We start from the raw sequence: 24,219 nt of genomic DNA on the forward strand, positions 1-24,219 counted from the left end.
TCAGATATTTTCCACCGTGCTGAGGATCCCCTCCTGCAGGGAAGGTATAAAGCCTTCTCTACCTGCCTGCCACACCTCGTGGTCATTGGCTTATTCTTTGGCACTGTCAGCTTTGTGTATATGAGGCAAACCTTAATGTCTTCTTCCTTTTGGGATCTGTTGGCATCTGTGCTGTATGCCGTGCTGCCACCATTATCAAATCCAATCATTTATAGCTCGAGGAATAAGGAGATAAGAGAGGCTCTGGGTAGGGTGATAGCCAGGAAATGTTTTTCCAAAAAGTGGAATGTCCATTTTTAGTTTGACTTGACTGGAATCTTGGGAAACCCTTATTCATGTGAGTGACACTGTTGACTTTGGTGGAGTTTCTCCTGATTTACACATATGTGAGTAGATGGACAATCTGCCCTGTGGTAGACTTAGGAAGGGATTTTCAAAGTCGTCAAAGGGAACTGGCCATCTATTGAAATTCCAACATTGATCCTAACTACTTCAGCTGTAGACTTGGATTCCAACTTCTGCTAAGCTTGGGTGGTGCATAGCTGCAGGGGAGAGGAGTGGGTGTTTGGGACCGATTTTTTGCTGGCAAAAAATAAGCACATTTTAAAAGGCTGGTGAACCTTTGTGAGCTTTCTCTTGGGACCTTTGCCCTTGAGGGTATGTCCACACTGCAGCTAGGAGTCAGCCTTCCAGCCCACCTAGACAGACTTGTGCTAGTTGTGCTCAAGCTAGCCTGCTAAAGCAGCAGTGGAGACAGTGCAGCTCAAGCAGCAGCTAAGGCTCTCAAGCATTGTAATGCTCGGGTTGCCAGCCTGAGTCTCTGCAATGCACACAGTCCTAGTTTTAGTGCACTAGCTCAAATGAAACTAGTGTGAATCTGTATACACAAGCTGGCAAGGTTACTCCCATCTGCAATGTAGACATGCTCAAGATACCCCAGCTATTAATGTGTGTGTCTCAGAAAGAAACCAGCATCTTTGTGGAAAGAGTGTTCTGTTTTCCCAGCCCTACTTCCCTTTCTTTCTGACCTAATGTTGCCCTACTCTATCTGTTTTCCTTATGTTCCTTATTGGGTGTCAAGGCTTGGAGGTCCAGATGGTGGAATGAGGGCAGAGGAAAAGAGAGTGATGGACCTTCTATACACCAAACATTTACTGTGAGATTTTCAAAACCTCCCAAATAGTAGAGCTGGTTGGAATTTATAGGTCAAAAATGGTCTGTTGACGAAAATGAATATTTTTTCCAGAAGATTTCAATTTTAATCCAAATTTTCTGTTATTTATGAAAAACAAACAAATAAAAACACACACAAAAAATGAAAATAATAAATGAAGGACATAAATCCACACCATGTAGAGGTCAAGCATAGGAGTTTATTACACACAGTGCTGGTAGAGTGTCACCTCGTTTATTAGGCTCAGAGACACTGTCAGTTAATGGATTACGATAGAATACATAGATTTTCCATGGGCGGGGGAAAGTGACAAGGTTGACAGTTCCACACCCTGGGATAGGTTTTGCAGCAGAACAAAATAGCACATTAGCCAATGGTTAACAGGTTACATAATGTCTCTGCCCACAGTTTTAAGTTAGCAAGTTAACATTTAGTTAATACTTTGATAAAATGTTATTAGTATAAAATATATATGTTTAATTCTGATTTGAGGTCCAGAGGAATGGACCAACTCTTTTGATTTTCCAACAGGTACATTCCTAGGGGTTAAAGCGAAAAAAAACAATGAGAGTATATGACAATATAGATTGTCTCCTTTATGTCTTAAGGCAGGCATTGGTCCCTGGGAAGGGAGGTGGAAGGATGCCATATCTTATACTGATGTGCCAAGTTTTCATCAGCTCCAGGTTGGAACTGTGAGAAGAATATTTTCCTACAGAAGAAACACAATAGGAACAGCGATCCTTTGTTCAATCTGAAACATAATGATTTAGTTATTGTTTCAACTGGCATTTTTGCTGACCAAGCATATCTTTAGCAAAGGCAATGTTATCTTGTTTACCCCGGCTTTCTCTTAGCTGATTACTATTTGCTAGGTCTCTAGTCTCTTGACCAAACTCTGGACTTTAGATCTGGAAGAGAGCTGGCACAATCCATATACCAGGTTGTTATATAAAATGCACATGGATTTTAACCCTTCAATCAAAAAAAACAATAAAAATGCTTGGGATATTAAATATGATTCATTTTTGAAAAAATCGTTTTGGTGTTTAGAAAATGAAAACTTTTACTAGAAATGGAAACATCTATGTAAATGCAGTTTCAAAACTTAAATATTTTGTACTAAAATAAGTTTGTAGAAGCCCAAGTATTTTGAGACAAAATGATTTTTCAGTACTAATTTTAATATTTTAATTAACAGTTTAATTTTGATTGATGTTTTCATTTTTCAGTAACTAATTTTCATTTTTAAAGCAATTTTGTGTTTTAAAAAAATATTATTTTTAACCAACACGTCAAAAATGTCAATTAAAAGAAATAAAAGATAAGGCTGTCAAGCAATTTAAAAAAAATCACAATCATGTCATTACAATTAATCACAATTAATTGTGCAATTAATCACACTGTTAAACAATAGTAGAATACCAATTATTTAAAAAAATTGTGCTCTAAAAAACAAAAGAAATAGTATTTTTCAGTTCACTTCATACAAGTACTGTAGTGCAATCTGTTTATCATAAAAGTCAAAATTACAAATGTAGAATTATGTACAAAAATAACTGCATTAAAAAATAAAACAATGTAAAACTTTAGACCCTACAAGTCCATTCAGTCCTACTTCTTGTTCAGCCAGTCTCTCAGACAAACAAGTTTGTTTTCATTTTCAGGAGATAATACTACCCACTTCTTGTTTACAATGTCATCTGAAAGTGAGAACAGGTGTTCACATGGCACTGTTGTAGCCAACGTTGTAATATATTTATGTGCTAGATGCATTAAAGGTTCATATGTCCCTTCATCTTCAACCAGAACCACCATTCCAGAGGGCATCATCCATGCTGATGACGGGTTCTGCTCAATAACAATCCAAAGCAGTGCAGATCAATGCATGTTCACTTTCATCACCTGAGTCAGATGCCACCAGTAGAAATTTGATTTTCTTTTTTGATGGTTTGAGTCCCATAGTTTCTGCAGCAGAGTGTTGCTCTTATAAGACTTCTGAAAGCATGCTCCACATCTTGTCCCTCTCGGATTTTGGAAGGCACTTCAGATTCTTAAACCTTGGATTGAGTGCTGTAAATATCTTTAGAAATTTTACATTGGTACCCTCTTTGCTTTTTGTCAAATCTGCAGTGAAAGTGTTCTTAAAATGGACACCATGTGCTGGGTCATCATCTGAGACTGCTATAATATTAGTTAACACATTATTTTTTGAACAAGAGTCATCAGCATGGTAGCCAAAGCATGAAGGGGCATTCGAATGTTTAGCATATCTGGCACATAAATACTTTGCAATGCCGACCACAAAAGTGCTATGCAAATGCCTATTCTCACTTTCTGGTGACATTGTGACTAAGAAGCCAGCAGCATGTAAACAAACTTGTTTGTCTTAGCGATTGGCTGAATAAGAAGTAGGACACAATTTTTTTGAGTTAATCACATGAGTTAACTGCAATTAAGCGACAGCCCTAGTGAAAATGAACAAACAAACAAACAAACAAAAACACCTTGGGGAGAGAGGGGTGATTTTCAAAAGGATCACTGGCTGTTAGTTGTCCAGCTGCTCTTGAAAATCCTACTAGGCATCTAAATACCTTTAAAAATCTGGCTCTCAGACACTTAGAAATCTCAGCCTCATTGATGTTCAACATCCATGCACCTAAATCAGGTTTTAAAATGGAACTTAGGCTCCTACGTCACTTTTCAAGATTTTACCATATGTGTTTTACCCACGGTCACATGGGAAGCCAGTGGCAGAGTAAGACATTGACTCCAGCTCTCCCAGCACCTTCCTGCTTTCTTTTACCAGAAATGTGCTGCCTTTCTATTTCATTGTGTTTTCCCATGTTCTTGCCTTGCAAGAAAGGCCACATTGAGCCAATCAGTCCATGAACCATCCTCTCAGTCAGAGCGAATTTAAGTGGTGACAATTTTCCAGTAGCAACTTGTCCAAAATATTTTCCTCCCCTCTGGGTGTTGAAGAGAGCTCAAAAGGCCCTTCCACTCCTACAATGACAGAGGCAAATGGAGAGGGAGGTGCAGCATCAGAGCAGCCCATAAGATTGCTTGCATCAGTATGAGATGGTGGGCCGCATCTGGAGAATACATTGGGACCAGCATGAAGTGCCTAAATACCTTTAAAAATCTGGCTCAGAGTCACTTTTGAAAATGGGATTTAAACTCCTAAATCTCTAAGGTGCTTGTGAAATGATCCTTGAGGTATCTCTTCATTTCAGAGTTAACCCAGATTTTAGTCCAAAAGCCCCTACTATCCACACACAAAACCCTGTGACCCAGGATTGGAGATGCTTTGAATCCAGGCTGGCTAACCCAGTTAGAGGTGTGTCTTAGAGTCCAGGCTCTGCTTTTATCTGGGATGGAACATGTCCACTTTGCAATGAGGAGACAGGCTACTGAGAGTCCTCCATGTCTTCCCCCATGGTTGTATTTTCCTGCCTTTCTACCTACACCCTTCTTCTGCATTAAAAGTCACCTACCAGTCTATATGCACCGGTTTGGGATTAAACCTCACATTCCAGATGACCTGCTCTACACAGCCCCTGGAAAGCACTTGAACAGAGGAACCATCTTGGAAACCCTCTTCCTGGGTTATACAGTGTAACTTTTTAACACCCAACTCTTGTGAGGCACATCTGTATTTATGTCTCCCAGAAGCTTGAGTGAGATCCTACCCACTGTCATTTGAGGTACCAAATGCAACAGTAAGAGACATTTGCTTGAACAACAATTTTACTTTTTAAATAAATGTAATTGAGACAAGTTCAGGACCACTTTGTGGTTACAGTGCATGAATATTCCACCAATGCAGAAATGAATGTGCAAGGAAACAGTGAAGTTGAAGCAATTGAGATGGGATTTTCAAAGTAGTCCAAAGGAGTTCGTTGCTGACCTCACACTGAAAATCATGTCTAATTACCATAGGCCCTGCTGAACATCTCATTCATGCCCTAGAAAACACTTAACCACATATTCAACTTTAATCCTTCAATGGGCCTACTCATATGTTTAAAGTTAAGCACTTGCCTAAGTATTTTTCTGGATCTCTGCCTTAGTTCAAAACATTGAAAGGAGATGAGTTTTAGAGTCATAATCATGGAGTTTTTGGATAGGAGTCTATGACCATTTAGACCAACTGACGATCTCCCATTCAGTTTTAAAAGGCCTGATTATAATTCTTCAGTGTATCCACCCAGGAAAGAGAAATTGAGCATGTTAAAAAGTAACCAGTCAAAACAGCTCAAATGTCACACATTTAAAAACAGGATCTGCTTGTAAATGAGCTATAGAGCAAGAAATATTCAAATAAATTATTTGGTGACTAATGCTGAATGAATATTTTATGAAAATCATGATCTAGACAAAGACAGTTATAAAAGAAAAAAGAACAATAATTTTCATGGATTATCTATTTATCTAACCAAGCTCCTGTCTCTACTACTGTCTATTGCAGAGATCCCCAAATTATGGGGCGAGGAACCTTTGTTGGGTCATAGTGAGGCATGTGCCAACCTACAGGGGGGCAGGAATGGAGTGCTACCCAGACCCACGCCACTCCCAGTTCTGCTTTGGCCCCACCCCAGCTATGGCTCCTTCTCCTGGATCCATGTCCATCCTACTCCCAGCCTCAGCCCCGACCATGGCCTAGCCACAGCTCTGCATTTGGCCCTGGCCCTGATCCGGCTCCAACCTCAGCCCCTGGCCACAGCTCTGTTCCAGGTCCTGCACCTGGCCCCAGACTTGCCCCCCTCTGTGGCCCTAGCTTTAATCCCCTGACCCATTTCCTCATCAACCCCTCCCCTCACAGGAGAGGCAGCCCTCTCCTGGCCCCAGCTCCTGGAGAGCAGGGAGGGACAGGGGTAAGAGAGGGGATGCAACCCTGAAATCTTTGGGGACCACTGGACTATTGAATATGTAATGTAACAACTATATATTCAAATAATAAAGCCAAACTGAACAGGGAACTGCCACCTATAAGCAGCTTGTCCAAATCACTGGGTACTCTGATGTTGGTCCCTCAGTCTCTTCTGTTGAAGCTGTTCCACTGTGGACAAACAATTAAAGAGACATTGGAGCATGGCAATGGGTTTCCCACTCTCTAGAAGAGGGCTTTAAAAACCACACAACAGAGTCCTTCTATCTGTCACTCTCTGTCTAATCCAATGATTGTTTTTAAATATTTATCGACAGTAGAACAGCTTCAACAAGAGAGACTGACCATAGCGATAAATAAATAAATAAGCAGTAGCCAAATCCTGCAAATCAAGGCACCTTTAGACACATTTGGATCCTTGTGTGGATGAAAGGCCATCAGCCAAAACCATCTGTCTTTGAAGGGAATGTCTAAATCCCAGTGGTCGTGGTTACAGGGCTAGCTGAACCTCTGACCCTTCTCTGGTCTCTCTGACTTCACCCATAAGGTATTGGCCTTGTGCCTGCCCATCTCCTATGACTGAGTCACATGATTCATCTCCTCTTAAATTTGTCCCAGGCAACATCCCCCTGTGCACTAATTGCGATTTCCCAGCAGATCAGACTGTCTTTGTCCATGCAGCTCTTCTGTTGGGAGCTCTGACCTGCAGTACGTAGAGTGACCAGACACCCTTCTCCAAATAAAATCTGATTTATTTACCACAGTAAGAACAAAGCAGAACATAATAGAAAAGATTACATAGAAACCCCACATCTGTCTCACCAAAAATTTCAGTGGAATAAAATATTGTTCTCTTTATTCAGGCTCAGATTGTCTTTAGGAAACATGGCAAAGTTTTTCTCCTCAAACAAGTGTTTCTATCATATCAAGAAAGATATTCATTTAGATAAAAATAGTAAAAAGATGCTTATCCAAGGCTCTAGGTGCCTGAAAATATCACTAATAACACAATACAATCTTGAAAACCTTTAAAATAATAATTTCTACAGAATCTCAGCCATCCACACTCCTAGAGAATCTTTTTCCACCCTCCATAATTGTTAGAAGTAAAGCTTCACCTTTGACAGAAAACCCAATTAAATAGGTGATCACATCGACACCTCCAAAAGATGACAATAAGATGCCATAATCTAATCAAATTTATCCGACCCTCCCAAATTCCTCCCCCGCAAAATCTACAACAAATCAACTAGTCAATTAAAAAACAACGACAACAAAGACAAAGAAAATAGAACAAACAAATAATGCCTTTCAGACCCCAAGTAGATGTTTTATCTCAAAATAAGAGACGAGACAGAAAGTCCATGAATTCCAATGTGGACTTACTTCTGGCCACTGATTTTATGGGTAATGTGCTTAGATAGTGTGGTGATGATGGCCAAAATAGATCCTTAAATTAGAAAGATAGATTGTGATTTTATTTCTGCTGGGGTAAACACATGAAACAAAGAAATAAATCAACCAGCCAATCAATACAACAAAACAAGAAACAGAGACAATCCAATAAACTAAACTTTCCATATTCCAATCAAAAATTTTACCCCTAAAAAGAAGGGTCACAGCCTCCATGAAGTCCATCAGGGCCTTAGCTATGGCTTCATATTTTATATTCAAAGTGCTTGGATAGTGTGGTGACTGTGGCAGAACAAATTCCTAAGATAGATAGATTCTGATATTTTTTCATTCTTGTGTAATTCAATTGACTTCAGTCGAGTAAGTGTGGATTTTTACTACTGCATAAACAGACTGCACACGATGGCAACAGTGTTGTCATCAGTTCTTTATATTTATAAGGAAACATAGGATAAAACCACAGTCAGGGGAGACAGATAGTACTCTTATTCTTGGTGAATAACCTCCACCCAGTCAGCTTTCCAATTGCATCTTTGATCTTCTTATTCCTCATGCTATAGATAATTGGATTCATCACTGGAGGCACCATGGAATAGAGAATAGCCACTAAGATATCCAGCCCTGTTATTGAGCTGGAGGTGGGCTTCAGATAGGCGAAGGAGGAAACAGAAATAAACATGGAAATGACAATGAGATGAGGAAGGCAGGTGGAGAAGGCTTTATGCCGGCCCTGCTCAGAGGGGATTCTCAACACTATTTTGAAGATCTGAACATACGACACAATTACGAAAACAAAGCAACCTACAGCTAAACATGCACCAAATGCAATAACCCCAAACTCACTGAGGTATGAGTCAGAGCAGATGAGTTTGAGTAGCTGAGGGATTTCACAAAAGAATTGGTCCACCACGTTGTCTCCACAAAAATTTAATGCAAATGTGTTCCCAGTGTGTAGTGCGGAGTAGATAAGACCACTCATCCAGGCACTTGCAGCCATTTGAACACAAGCTCTCCTGTTCATCACTCTCTCATAGTGCAGAGGTTGGCAGATGGCGATGTATCGGTCGTACGCCATGATGGTCAGTAAGGCAACATCTGATGAAAGAAGGAACATGAAGAGAAAGAGTTAGACAATGCATCCAGAATAGGAAATCAACCTAGTGTTGCTTAGAGAATTAGCCATGGATTTGAGGACAGTGACAGAGTTGGAGCCGAGGTCTAGGATGGACAAATTCATCAGGAAGAAGTACATGGGGGTGTGAAGATGGTGGTCAAAGGCTACAACCATGATGATGAGAAGATTACCAACCAGGGCTGCCAGGTAAACCAATAGAAATAGAACAAAGTGCAAAATCTGCAGCTCCCAGATGTCAGAGAATCCCAGAAGAAGGAATTCAGTTACAGTGGTTCGCTTGGATATTTTCTTTCTCAGTACATTGAGTGATGGCTGTGGAGGGAAGGAGAAGGGCATTAGGGCAGGATTAGAGTCTCAGAGGATTGACCCTGACTTCCCTCTTCATAATATCTCATGATGTGAACTTCAAAGGAGCATAGAGTTTGTCACTTCCATTCACTGTGGGTGGTGAGTGCTCCTCACCACAGAGATTCAGAGCACTAATCAGGGGGTTGTCACATGAGTGTAAAGTGGCATAGCTCCCTTAAAGTCAATGGGGTTGCATCAGTTTACACAATTAGAGGTTCCTGCTGGGAGTCTAAGCTCTGGAGTGGGGCTGGGCATGTGAGGTTTGGGGTGCAGGAGGTTGCTCCAGGCTGGAACTGAGGGATTTGAAGAGTGGGAGGGGGATTAGGGCTGGGGCACAGAGTTGGGGCATGGGGAGAGGCTCAGTAGTGCAGGCTGTAAGCAGCACTTACCTCAAGTGGGTCGCGGAAACAGTGGCATGTCCCTTTCCCGGTTCCTATGCAGATGCACAGCCAGGCATCTCTGAACACTGCCCCATCCCAGGCACCGCCCCTGCAGTTTCCATTGGAGCACTAGGGGGGCATCGGAGTGTGTAGGAGCCTGATCAGCACCATGCCATGGCTTCCAGACGCTGCATGGTGTGGCCCCTCACCCAGTAAGCCAGCCGGAGTACCAGAGCAGAACTGAGCCACATGGTGTGACCCCTGACCCAGTGCCCTGCCTAGAGTGCCAGAGTGGCCCCCGGCTGGAGCACCAGAGTGGGGTTCCGCTGCATGGTGTAGCATCAGACTCACTTCCCCTGCCAGAGTGCCAGAGTGGAGCAAGCCCCAGACCCCGCTCCCCAGCAGGAGTTTGCCTTTGTTTTAAGGGATGGATGGTCTGTGTTTTATTACGTGCATATTCTGTGCATTCCTTTAATATATTTGTGCTTAGCTGGCAGCAGTGTTGTACAATCAATACAGTGCTAGACCAGGAGGTGTTCTGATGTCTCTGACCTAGAGTATATACCTTCACACCCTACAGTGGGTTTGTGCTCCGATGGTTAATCCATGCCCCTACCATTTCTACCACTGATTATTCCATTTGTAGCATCCTAGCTTGAGCACAGCTAGTGCATATCTATCTACCTGAACTGGGAAGTGTGCTTGTAGTTGCAGTATAAATGTACCTATACTAAGCAGTGTTTCTGCAGAAAAGGACCTGGGGATTACAGTGGATGAGAAGCTGGATATGAGTCAGCAGTGTGCCCTTGTTGCCAAGAAGGCTAACAGCATATTGAGCTGCATTAGTAGGAACATTGCCAGCAGATTGAGGTTAGATAGATTATTCCCCTCTATCTGGCACTACTGAGGCCACATCCGGAGTATTGCATCCAGTTTTGGGCCCCCCACTACAGAAAGGATGTGGACAAATTGGAGAGAATCCTGTGGAGGGGAACAAAAATGATCAGGGGGCTGGGGCACATGATTTACAAGGAGAGGCTGATAGAACTGGACTTGTTTAGTCTGCAGAAAAGAAGATTGAGGGGGGATTTGATAGCAGCCTTCAACTACCTGAAGAGGGGTTCCGAAGAGACTGGAGCTCAGCTGTTCTCATTGGTGGCAGATGGCAGAACAAGAAGCAGTGGTCTCAAGTTGCAGTGGTAGAGGTCTAGTTTGGATATTAGGAAACACTATTTCACTAGGAGGGTGATGAATCACTGGGGAACCTCCATCATTAGAGGTTTTCGAGACCTGGCTTGACAAAGACCTCTCGGGGATGATTTAATTGGTGTTGGTCCTGCTGTGAGCAGGGGATTGGACTAGATGACTTCCTGAGGTCTCTTCCAACCCTAATCTTCTATGATTCTATGACTGAAGGCCTTTGCCAGGGTGAAAAAGGAAAACTGAGAGCCCCTTTCTGGGGAATAGATTCACGCTGAAAATGTTCAGTTTTTGGCAATTTTTGCTTTAAAATGTTTGTTTCTCAGCAGCGAAAACACAAAAATTTGGGATTTTGGGGACTTCTATTAAAAGTCTGCATTTTTTGTGATAAATTCTGACGAGCTTTAGATATTTGATTGAATTGATATCAAAAGTCTTAAAGAGTTCCAAAAATACTCCATATGTATCTACTTAAATTTGAGCTGTCTAATATCCCAACTCATTTAATTGAAAGAGCAAACTTACTGTGTTGATCTCTGTGGAATTTTTCCCAGCTTGCGATGCATTTGATCCTCCAGCGCTAGCAATCACTGGCCATTATCTATCAGTCTATCGTGCCCCATCACTGCATTATCCACCAGCTCTTTCACAGTCCCTTTCCTGGATTTCCTGAGTTGCTGGGTCTCTCTTCAGTTCCTAGCAGACAGGAATCAACTCCATAGATAGGTGCTCCCTGCTCCCCTCCTTGGGCAGGCTTGATTGAGAGGTGAAGGACTAAATGGGATGAGGGACTGACACCCCTCCAAACCCTAGAGCTGATTCTGGCTTGTGCAGGCTTCCAACAGTTTCACAGACCAGCATGTCCTTGCTCGGACGTTAAATAACAAAACCTGCTCTCTGGGGCAGGAAGCACAGCTCTGATCTCACCTCAGGAGCAAACCCACTGGTCACCATGCCCTATCTGACCATATCTCCACAGAGGGGAACAGCACCTGCCATGGATCTCACACAATAGCAGCATCCTTGCAAGGACCCTTGGCTAAAAAGAAGGCAGGGCTGATGCATAGAGGGTTTCCCAAGGCGTTTTCAGAATAAAATATATATTTAAAGCACAAATATGTGACCTACGATAGATCAAAGCCCAGTGGCATGAGAGTCCCAGCTGGCCTGGAGTTGTCTGTTTCTTCATTAACTCCACATGATTACCTTTGGGGGAGCAGGGAAGTTTTTCTCCTGCATTGCATCAACAGCTCTTGAGATGCAGCCACTAGCGGAACTCACAGCTTAGGCTGCCCTGGTTGTTTAAAGTTGGTCACTAAGAAGCAGCCAGAGACAAACACTTAAAACTGAGGGCCAAGTCCTGAGCTGATGTAAATTGCTATAGTTCCATTGACTATCAGGGTAGCTAGACTTTTTTATGCCAACTGGGCAGCTGGACCTTTGATTTCAAAGGAGCTACAGCTGATTTACAGAAGCTTGCAGTCTGAACCTTTGATTTCAGAGGAGTTACCTTGATTTACACCATCTGAGTATCTGACCACGTTGACTCTAATGGAGCCATAACAACTCATAAAACTGGGGAGCTGGCCCACTGACTTCCATTTTGCTACGGTCAATTTACACCAGCTGTGTGAACTCTTCAAGCTCTGTAATAGTCTTTACCAAGGAGTCACATGCGGTCCCCTTGGGCATTCCAGTTTATCTTGCCACACAGGCAAATGGACTATGTGATATGAGGTCACTTTACACCTAAAATCACAATAATAATCAGGTTACTCCCAGTCCTAAAGTACCAGTCACTTGCCCCAGGTCAATTGTACTCAGATCTCAAACCAAAGACAGTGCTTGTAGCCAATCCTGTACAATTTATTAACTAAGAAAATAAATGAGTTATTTACAAGGTTTAAATAGGAAACACACACACACACACAGATAAATTAGTTTTAGGTTTAAAAAGGTCATATAAACTTCTATAATAGGCAGCTCTATATGTCCTTTATGGCTGACCTGTGCCAAGCGCTATGGGGATCTCTTGCTAAAGTTTAGGAATCTTTTCTGTTCAGAGTCCACTTAGCATAAAGATCCCAGTTTCTTCTTGTTAGGGATTTTTATCCCTTTCACCCCAGAATCCAGGCTGAAGGGATGAGTTCATGCACAGGCCTCTTCTTCCTGGAGAGAGAGAGGAGTGTAACCAAAAACGTCTCTGTCCTTTGGTGCTGTACAATGACTCATTTGCCTTCACTGGGCCATTTTGTGTGCAGAATGAGCACTTTACCTTAACTAATTATTTTTTTTTCTGTTTGGTTTGTTACACAATTACAGAGGTTTATAATTCAATCACTTTATACCACGGGATACAGAATTAATATATGCAGCATCCTACCAGCATTCTGTAAAGTTTAAACACTAAACACGTTCCTATAACAATAATCTCTCTTTTAACTACACTAACCCACAGGCAAGCCAGACTGGTTTCCAGCTCTGGATTTGTCAGCTTCCAGTGAGGCCCTGGAACTGTGGCATGAGCTGGCACCTAGTCTTCCACTGTCATAGTAACATTACAACAGACAGAGGTAGAGCTGACATGCTTTTCATTCCCCTCTTGGGTTAGGCATGGGAGTCATGCAGAGCAGTTGGTTTATGTACATAGGAATGTCTTTGTATCCTCCTGAGAGATCTTAATGAAACTTTTATGGAGATACTCTGCAATCCTCTCTTGAAAATTTTTTGGAACAGGCCTTATCTCTTTCCCCATGGTAATGTTTTCTTATGCAACTCCACAATGAGTTCAGTTGGTATCATTGTAGTAAACAGGCTAGCAGCATATGGCCCTGGGTGGCTTTGGCTCGTTAGCAGCAGCTGTGTTCTCTCTTCCTTTGTAATCATCAGGTACGAGATATCAGCTAAAATTACCACCCACCGTGGAAAATAGTGCCAGTGCTCCGTGCCATCGTCTTTGTACTCATACCCATGGAAATAGGAGCTGGAATTGTTTCATGCAACCAACATTCCTTTCACCTGCTTCACCCCCAGTGGGCCTTATTCACCAGGACTGGGGATAGAGAGCAGTGCTGTGCAGAGGTGCTCCAAAGCTGGCTGGTCAGTAAGCATGTCTATAAAAAGTTTTGATGGGAATAAGGAAAGGGAGTTTTCCCTTTCCACTGTGACTGTAAATCCAGTGGCATATCTGTGTTTTTATCAGAAGTTGCTGCTTTTGTGGTCTTGAGATGGGCCCTCTCCATATACACAGAATAGCTGACCCTGAGGAGGAGGAGAAAGAAGAGGACTAAGTGGGACATAATCAACAAGATCCTGTAAACTAGTGCAGCATCAGAGAGTGAGCAAAGGGTCTGGAGGGCTGACATGGCAGACAGCATGGAGAAGGAAAGAATGGACAGGAGAAATGCCCAGAACTACTAGCAAGACATGAAGAAGGAGATGCCAAAGGGCATAAAGGGTCTACTCAGGCAGAAAACCCAAAATCTACAAGACCCTAGTTGAGCTACAGGTTCAAAAACCTAGACTCCCCAGGCTTTGCAGTCCTTGGAGAACTCCAGGGTTGCTGCTCCCTATGTGCTCTCTCCTCTCAAAACATTCCACACAGCATCTGTCAGGGTTTCTTCCCCACTCTGAACTCTGGGGCACAGATATGGGGACCTGCATGAAAGACCCCCTAAGCTTATGTTTACCAGCTTAGGTTAAAAACTTTCCCAAGTCATAAACTCCACCTTGCCTTGAACAATATGCTGCCATCACCAAGTGATTTAGACAAAGAATCAGGGAAAGGATCACTTGGAGTCCTATTTCCCCAAAATATTCCCCTAAGCACTGCACCCCTTTCCTGGGGAAGGCTTGAGAATAATATCCTCATCAACTGGTTCAGGTGAACACAGACCCAAAGCCCTGGATCTTCAGAATAATGAAAAATCAATTGGGTTCTTAAAAGAAGAATTTTAATTAAAGAAAAGGTAAAAGAATCACTTCTGTAAAATCAAGATGGTAAGTACTTTACAGAATAACAAAAGATTTAAAAACACAGAGAATTTCCCCTCTAGGCAAAACTTTAAAGTTACAAAAACAGGGATAAACCTCTCTTAGCACAGGGAAAATTCACAAGCTAAAACAAAAGATAACCTAACACATTTCTTTGCTATTACTTACTATTTCTGCAATATTAGATGCTTAGCTTAGATATGACTTAGAAAGATGTATTTTCCCTGCTCTGGTTCCTTGTTGACTGGGAGACACAGACAAAAAAACCTTCCCCCACAGATTTGAAAATATCTTCTCTCCTTATTGCTCCTGTTGGTCAGGTGCCACCCAGGTTATCTGAGCTTCTTAACCCTTTACAGGTAAAAGAGGAATTAGCACTTTACCGTGTAAAGAGGGATTTTATGTTACCTTTAGCTGTATGTTTATGACATGCCCCCCAAATCATAGACAGTGCTGGACAGTCTGCTCTACACTGGTTGTGAGTTCTTCTTGGAGCTCCAGGAGAAAATAGAATTAATAAGACATATGCACCTTTAGATATACTACTGATTATGTACAAACTAACAATATTTTCCACATTTCAAGGATGATTTTAACCAGTTGATTCTGGGAAACTTTCATGGGTGAGTGCATCAGCCACTTTGTTAGAAGCTCATGAAATGTGTTGTATTTCAAAATCAAAATCTTGGAGAGATAAACTCCACCGAAGAAGTTTTTTGTTATTGTCCTTGACGTTATGAAGCCACTTCAGCACAGCCTCATCAGTTTGCAGATGGAAATGTCATCCCCAAACATATGGGAGTAGCTTCTCCAGCACATATACAATGGCGTAACATTCCTTTTCACTGATTGACCAGACATTATTTTACTGAGAAACACTACAGGATGGAATTCTTGATCTGGCCCTTCCTGCATTGACAGTGCTCCCACACCATGCTCGGATGCATCTGTGGTTACTAGGAAAGGTTTGTCAAAGTCTGGGGCCCTTAGCACAGAGTAAGACACGAGTGTTGCTTTAAGCTGGTTAAAGGCCTTTTGACACTCTTCAGTACACTGAAAGGCATTTGGCTGTTTTATTTTGGTTAGATCTGTCAGTGGGGTGGCGATTTGGTTGTGGTGCGGTACAAATCATCTATAATATCCGGCCAAGCCTAACAAGGATTGGACCTGTTTCTTTAACTTTAGGACCATCCACTCTTGGATAGCATTCACTTTGGCTTTTAGGGGGTTGATAGCTCTTTCACCCACCTGGTGTCCAAGGTAAGTCATTCTGTTTAGACCTATTTGACACTTTTTTGCCTTAACAGTTAGTCCTGCCTGTTTGATGTGCTCGAAGACTTTTTCCAGGTGCTCCAGATGTTCTGCCTATGAATCGAAAAAAATAGCCACATCATCAAGGTAGGCAACTGCATATTCTCCCAATCCTGCTAGGAGACCATCTACAAGTCTTTGGAAGGTGGCGGATGCGTTTTGCAGCCCGAAAGGGAGCACATTAAATCCATACAGCCCGACATGGATGATGAAGGCTGACTTTTCCTTCGCGGATTCATCTAGCAGTACCAGCCAGTTCCCCTTGGTTAAGTCTAAGGTAGAGATGATCTGAGCACATCCTAATTTCTCCAATAGCTCATCTGTGTGTGGTATTGGATAGTTGTCTGGGTGAGTTACAGCATTTAGCTTATGATAGTCCATGTAAAAGCACATTTCCCCATCTCGTTTGGGAACTAGAACAACTGGAGATGCCCATGCACTGTCAGAGGGGTGGATTACACCCATCTGTACCATATCCTTGATTTCTCATTCTACAGCAGTTTGAGCATGAGGAGACACTCGGTAGGGATGGACTCTAATTGGGTGAGCATTACCTGTGTCAATGGAGTGGTATGCCGGTTCAGTCTGTCCTGGGGTGGTTGAGAAATCGGCGCAAAGCTAGTGCACAGGTCCTTTACTTGCTGTCACTGCATATGCCCAAGGGTCATGGAGAGGTTCACCTCTTCCACACCACTGTCACTTTTTCCTTTGCAGTAGACACCTTTAGGCCACTCAGCATCATCTCCTTCCTGGGCTGTAAACTGACAAACCTTTAATTCTCTGGAATAAAAGGGCTTTAGAGAATTAGCATGGTACACTTTAGGCTTTAGGTTTGAGCTGAGGGATGCTATGAGATAGTTAATAGCTCCCAGGCACTCTTGGACCATGAATGGCCCTTCCCATGATGCTTCCATTTTATGGGCCTGGAGTGCCTTCAATACCATAACCTGGTCCCCTACTTTGAAGGGACGCTGTCTGGCATGTTTATCATACCAAGCTTTTTGCTCTTCCTGAGGCTCTTTTAGGTTTCCTCTAGCAACAGCAAAAGAGTCTTAGAGGGTGTTTTGTAGGTTGCTTAAAAAGTCCAGAATGTTAGTTCCTGGAGAAGGTGTAGAACTCTCCCATTGCTGCCTCACCAACTGTAATGGACCCTTAACCTCACGGCCATATACAAGTTCAAATGGTGAAAACCCTAAACTGGAAAGAGCAACTGCTGCAACACTATGTCCCAATCATTGGAGTGCTCATTTATGAATTTATGTATCATGGCCCCTAAAGTTCCATTAAACTTCTCCACCGGGCCATTTGTTTGATGGTGATAAGGGGTGACAATCAAGAGGTTCACCCCATGATCTTCCCACAGGCTTTTCATGGTCCCTGCCAGGTAATTAGTTCATGAATCCGTAAGGATGTCAGAGGACCAACCTACCCTGGCAAAAATCTCTGTTAGTGCATGGCACACACTTTTAGCCCTGGTGTTTCTTAGCGCTACTGCTTCCAGCCATCGAGTAGCAAAATCCATGAAAGTCAGTATGTACTGCTTTCATCTGGGTGTCTTCTTTAGGAAAAGACCCATAAAATCCACAGTTACTCACTGAAATGGAACCTCAATTATGGGGAGTGGCTGGAGAGGGGCTTTGACCTGGTCTTGGGGTTTTCCCTCTCTTTGGCACACCTCAGAAGACTGGATATAAGTAGAAACATCCTTGCCCATTCCCTCCCAGGGGAATGACACCCTCAAATGGTCTTTGGTCCTGTTCACCCCAGCATGGCCACTAGGATGATTGTGGGCTAAGCTCAAGAGCTTTACCTGGTACTTAGTTGGAACTGCCAAATGTCTCTGATGATGCCAATCTTCCTGGTGCCCACTAGAAAGAGTTTCCTTGTATAAAAGTCCTTGTTCTATAAAAAAGCGGGATCGATTAGAAGAGCTGAGAGGCAGTGGATTGCTCCGTGCCACTGTCCAAGCTCCCTGGCGGCTGTCATCTGCTTTCTGCTCAGCCTGGAACTGTTCCCTTGATGCTGGAGACATCAGTTCCTCACTGGATTGTGGATCTGGGCTTGGTCCCTGTGGAAGCGATGCAGATGATGGGGCTGTTTCCATTGATGGTGAACCGCTCTCTGCTTGTGCACTAAGTGGTATTTCAGGTTCTGGCTGAGCATCTTGTGTAGGGTTATCTGCTTCTGCTGCCATTGCAGGCTCGGTGGTGCTCTCTGGTGTTGAAGTTATAGATGGGTTTGCAAGCACTGGACTCAGTGCTGGCAATGGTTCTGCTGCTGGTTGCTTCAACAGTTCCAGTTCTGGAACTGGCTTTAGCTGGGTCTCTGGGACTGGATCCACTACGGCTGTTGCAGTCGATAACAGGGAAACCAGTTCCACCACCTCTGTCTGGGTCTCTGGTAACACAGACGGGGCCCTGGTGGAAGGCTCAGCAACAGAGATAAGTGTGAAGGCTTGCTCAGCCTGGCTGCCGGTGACCATTCCCATCCTCCTGTCTAGCTTCACATTGTTGACCAAATCTTCCCCCAGTAGCATGGGAATGGGATAATCATCATAGACTGCAAAAGTCCACGTTCCTGACCAGCCCTTGTACTGGACAGGCAACTCAGCTGTAGGCAAGTTTAAAGATTTTGACATGAATCGTCACTTGGGCTTCTGGGTTGATGAATTTGGGGTCCGCTAAGGATTGGTGGATAGCTGACACCTGTGCTCCAGTGTCTCTCCACGTTATAACCTTCTTCCCGCCCACACTCACAGTTTCCCTTCACTCTGAGGGAACCTGGGAGGCATCTGGGCCTGAGGACTTTGGGTGTGACTCTGGTGTAATGAACTGCAATCTGTTGGGGTTCTTGGGGCAGTTGTCCTTCACATGCCCCAGCTCATTACATTTAAAACCACCCAGATGACTGCTCTCTGGGGTGAGGTGGGTTGCTGGAGACTGCTGTGGTGGGACGATGCTTTCTAAGCACCTAAAAAGGAGGAAAAAAAAACTTACTGGCTTTTGGTTTAAAATAATCCCACCACTGCCACCATGTCAGGGTTCCTTCCCCACTGTGAACTTTAGGGTACAGATGTGGGGACCCTTATGAAAGACCTCCTAAGCTTATTTACCAGCTTAGGTGAACAGTAAGCTGCCACCATCAAGCGTGTTCCAAATCTTAGGGGAGAGCCACTTGGAACTCTGCCTTCCGCCAACTTTTTCCGAAGTCTCTAACCCCCCCTTTCCTGTGCAGATTTGAGACTAATTCCTCCCCCCGACCAAGTCCTTACACCTCTTTTCCTGGACAGGCTTGAGAGTATACCCTCACCAATTAGTCCTGGTGTACACAGATCCAAAACCCTTGGATCTTAAAACAATGAAAAATCAATCAAGTTCTTAAAAGAAGAGTTTTATTAAAAGAAAAGGTGAAGTTCATGTCTGTAAAATCAGGATGGAAATAACTTTACAGGGTATTCAGATTTAAAGAGCCCAGAGGAACCAGCTCTAGCCTTAGGTTGAAAGTTACAGAAAAACAGGGATAAACCTCCCTCTAGAAAAGGAACATTTACAAGTTGACAAAACAAAGATAAAACTAACATGTCTTGCCTGACTGTTACATACAAGTTTGAAATATGAGAGACTTGTACAGAAAGATTTGGAGAACATGGATTGATGTCCGGTCCCTCTTAGTCCCAAGTGCGAACTCACCCCAAAACAAAGAGCACAAACAAAAGCCTTCTCCCCCCCAACCCCAAGATTTGAAAGTAACTTGTCCCTTTATTGGTCCTTTGGGTCAACTGTCAGCCACGTTACCTGAGCTTCTTAACCCTTTACAGGTAAAAGGATGTTGGTGTCTCTGGCCAGGAGGGATTTTATTGTATTGTACACAGGAGGGTTGTTACCCGTCCCTTTATAGTTATGACATGGTCATTTTCTGATAAGATTTTATTGCAGTCCTAACATTTGCTTGTGATCCCCATGTTGACTCTGAGAATCTCTGCCTACATGCATCCACTATAAACCCACATTCTTCCCAGCTCTGAATCTCAAGGTCTCATGTGGCCTCTGTGACTCTTGGGAACTCTGCAGAATAAGGGCTGCAGGCAGATAAAAGGAGACTGTGGTTATAGAGGGCTATTTTGTGAGCAGCACATTACTATTCCCTCACTCCAGGATTAAAGATACCCCCTGTTGGGATTTCTCCGATCTGCTGAAGATGCAGAATTTAGAAAACTAAGGAAATTCCTAACAATCATGTCTCTGTTAATGCAGAGTTATTTTTGATTTCATATCAGTAATTTAAGGAGGAAATAATTATAAGTGCATCATAAATATTATCCTTATTATTACCATTTTCCCTGCAGATATACTGTAAAAATACTGAATGGACCAGCAGAACCTTACCACCACCGTGACTGAATTTGTTCTACTGGGCCTCACTCAGAATCGTGAGCTACAGTATTTTCTTTTCGTGGTCTTCTTTATTGTTTAGATCACCACCTGGCTGTGAAACTTCACCATCATCATGACTGTGATTATTGATCACCAACTCCACACCCCCATGTACTTCCTGCTGGCCAATTTGGCTTTCCTAGACATCAGTGACTCATTGATAAATGCTCCCAAATTGCTGTTGAATCTCCTCTCCCAACACAAAACTATCTCCTTCAATGAGTGCATCCTACAGATGCTCTTCTTCCACTTTTCATTGCTGGTGCTATGGTCTTTTTCCTTGTGGGGTGGTGATTGATCAGTATGTGGCCATCTATAAACCACTAAAATGCTTGATAATTATGAACCCTGGCAATGTATGGGTCTAGTGACACTGGGGTGGTTGGGTGGATTGGCTCACTCTGCTGTTCAGATTCGACTGCTTCTCCAGTAACAATTCTGTGGTCCCAATGTCCTGGACAATTTCTATTGTGATGTCCCAAAATCATCAAACTAGCCTGCACTGATATCCACATAGTCTAGTTACAGATGATCTTCAATGGCAGAGTATTGCTCATCATAGTATTTATTATTCTGCTCAGTTCATACAGGATCATCTTAGTCAAGATCAGGACACAAGTCATGGAAGGGATACACAATGCGCCGTCCACCTGTGGAGCCAACATCACAGTCGTGAGCTTCATATTTGTACCCTGCAACTTCATCTATGCTTGACCCTTCAAGAAGTTCGCCCTGGATAAGGTAGTCTCAGTCATTTACACTATAATCACCCTAATGCTGAAATCAATGATCTACACACTGAGAAACAGCGAGATGAAGAAGGCCATCAAGAGTCTGATGAGCAGATTCCTGTTTGCAAGGAGGAAAATAAATATATAATTTATCTCTGAATTATCATTTCAAATAGAAGTCAGATCTGAACAAAGCAGAAAGCAGATGTATATACTGTGTGAAATGTGTATCTCATCGCAGAGAATGCATACTTCACACTCATGGAAAAGTTTGCTGACAAATGATTTACAGGCAAAAGGGCAAGATTCTATATTGAAGTCAAAGATGCCAGCTGGTGTAAATTGATTTAGCTTCACTGTAATCAATAAGCAAGATCCCCAGGTTGTGTAAATTGACATAGAGTCATTGGAGACAATAGACCAGATCCCCAGGTCACGCAAATAGATGTAAGTCCATTAGAGACAATGGGCCAGATCCCCAACTGACATATCTGGATGTAGATCACTGAATGTCTTCCGCCAGCTGTGTATCTCACCCTGAGAATTTCTGGTAGAAATTTTTGTAAGAATGATTTCAAATCATGAAATATCTATGAAAACCAAAGGAGGAGGTTGCAGGGGAGACTTAAGACCTAGACAAAGGAACTGACAGGCTAGTGAAGGGAGTGAGTGGTGTTCTGCCAGTGTTCTGGTGTTCTGGTGCCTGTTGGGGGTTTGTTTTGGTTTGTGTTTCCTGGACTAACAGGTGTTATGTGGGAAGGCTATGACCGATACAGAGGCAAGAGTGAAAGACACAATGAAGATGACTGGATTTGGAAGCTGTAGCATGTACATGATTCTTGAGGGGGTACCTGAAAAGAGTTTTGTCTGCATGAAGTGCCGCCTGATATAGCTGAAGAAGGAAAGATCTGAGGACTGGAGATGCAAGTGGAAACTCTAGTAGAGTTTAGAAGGGGGTCCGAGCAGATGATGATCAAGCAACGAAATAAGGAGACTGAAGGGATAAGCTCAGACTTGCAGATGGAAGCAGGACCAAAGAATTCTGAGGGGAGACTGCTGGGTGAGGAAAGTGGGCGGTGGAAGCATGTGACTAAGAGAACCAGGCAGAGGAAAAGATGGGACAGTGAAGGAGAAATACAGCTCAGGAACAGGTTTGCAGAGTTGGAAAATGAAGAAGGGGCACAGCAGGTGGTCGCTGAAGGTGATAGGGCAAGGAAGAAGAGAAGAGCAGCTAGTCCTATAGGAAGAGGGGAAGAGTCAATGGAGACAACACCAAATATGAGCCCCAGGAGGATACGGGGTGGGTTGCGGAGGATTGCAAGAGTGAATAGGAATCGAGAAGACTTGCAGCCAGTGAGAGCAGGGGATAGACCAGAGAATTACACTGTCACCAGGAAAAGGCAAGTCTATGTGATTGAGGACTCCTTAATGAGAAGAATAAACAGGCCTGTAACTAGCGCTGATTCAGAGAAGAGAAAAGAAGGGTGTGCTGTCTGCTGGGTGCTAAGATACGGGGTGTAGACCTGAGGCTGAAAAGGATCCTAACGGGAATGGGAAAGTATCCGTTGATTGTCCTTCATGTGGGAAGGAACGATACAGCTAGATTCTCGCTGGAACGTATCAAGGGAAACTATGCCAGACTGGGGAAGACGCTTAAGGAAATCGAGGCTCAGATGATCTTCAGTGGGATTCTGCCTGTTCCTAGAGAATGGCAACAAAGGTGTGACAAGATTATGGGGATCAATAGATGGCTCAGGCAGTGGTGCTATAAGGAGGGCTTTGGGATGAACGGCCACTGGGAAGCATTCATGAACAGAGGACTGTTCTCTCAGGATGGATTTCACTTGAGTAAGGAACTAGATGGAACTAGACTTCTAGGATGGACATTGTCACAACTGATTAAGAGAGCTTTAAACTAGGAATTTGGGAGAGATGATTGGGAGATGTTCAGGTAATCTCCAAACTGGAATTTAACATTGAGAGGGAAGAAAACAAAGTAAGAGAGGATACAACCATGGGCAGAAGAATGGACATAAGGAAGAAGGGTAGTTAGATGCCAGACTAATAGGTGATACTGGTGGTAGAATGTCTGTGCCTAACCAGGTAAAGAATGCCAGTGAAGCCAAACGGCAAAAATTAAGATGTCTGTACACCAATGAGAGGAGCGTAGGGAACAAAATGGAGGAACTAGAGCTTCTGGTGCAGGAAGTGAAACCGGATATTATAGGGATAACAGAAACATGGTGGAATAGTAGTCATGACTGGAGCACAGGTATTGAAGGCTATGTGCTGTTTAGGAAAGACAGAAATAAAGGCAAAGGTGGTCAAGTAGCATTGTACATCAATGAGGAGGTTAACTGTAAAGAAATAAGAAGTGATGGAATGGATAAGACAGAGTCTCTCTGGGCAAAAATCACATTGGTAAAGAAAGCTACTAGATCCTCCCCTGAGATAGTGCTTGGGGTGTGCTACAAACTGCCAGGATCTGATCTGGATATGGATAGAGACCTCTTTAATGTTTTTCAGGAAGTAAACACTAATGGAAAATGTGTGATCATGGTAGACTTTTAACTTCCCAGATATAGACTGGAGAACAAGTGTTAGTAATAATAATAGGGCTCAGATTTTTCTGGATGCGATAGCTGATGGATTTCTTCACCAAGTAGTTGAAGAACCAACAAGAAGGGATGCCATTTTACGTTTGGTTTAGGTGAGTAGTCAGGACCTCATAGAAGAAATGGTTGTAGGGGATAACCTTGGTTCGAGTGATCATGAGCTAATTCAGTTCAAACTAGATGGAAATATAAACAAAAATAGATCTGGGACTAGGATTTTTTATTTCAAAAGGACTAACTTTAAAGAATTAAGGAAATTAGTTAGGGAAGTGGATTATGTCCGTTACAGCTATTCCCCTATTCCATTTTGTTTCCCCAGACTCCATTTTGTTTTCTGTTCTCCTGTGGCCGCCCTTCCCTGGCTGTTAAGTTGTTTACCAGGGCCACTGCCCTTCTCAAAGGGAGGGCCCCTTAAGTTGTTTAACAAGAGCCATTGCCCTTCTCAAAGGGATGGCCACTTGTGCTGCATGCTAAGTGGGACCACTGCCCTTTTCAAAGGGTTAGTCCTGTTATCACCTCGTTGAACCTGGGCTTGGTGTAGGGTAGGCAATGTCCAGAGCTGCAAGGCCTATTGTGGTTTTAAGATCCTGGGCAT

The 24,219-nt window shown here is 43.1% G+C and overlaps 1 pseudogene; it reads right to left on the reverse strand.

The window, feature by feature from the left end:
* Positions 1-7,941: 7,941 nt before the first annotated feature.
* LOC127040892 (olfactory receptor 14I1-like) lies at positions 7,942-8,949 on the reverse strand (annotated as a pseudogene).
* Positions 8,950-24,219: the final 15,270 nt, after the last annotated feature.

Source organism: Gopherus flavomarginatus (genome assembly GCF_025201925.1).
Source record: "Gopherus flavomarginatus isolate rGopFla2 chromosome 11 unlocalized genomic scaffold, rGopFla2.mat.asm SUPER_11_unloc_1, whole genome shotgun sequence".
Classification (NCBI taxonomy): Eukaryota; Metazoa; Chordata; order Testudines; family Testudinidae; genus Gopherus; species Gopherus flavomarginatus.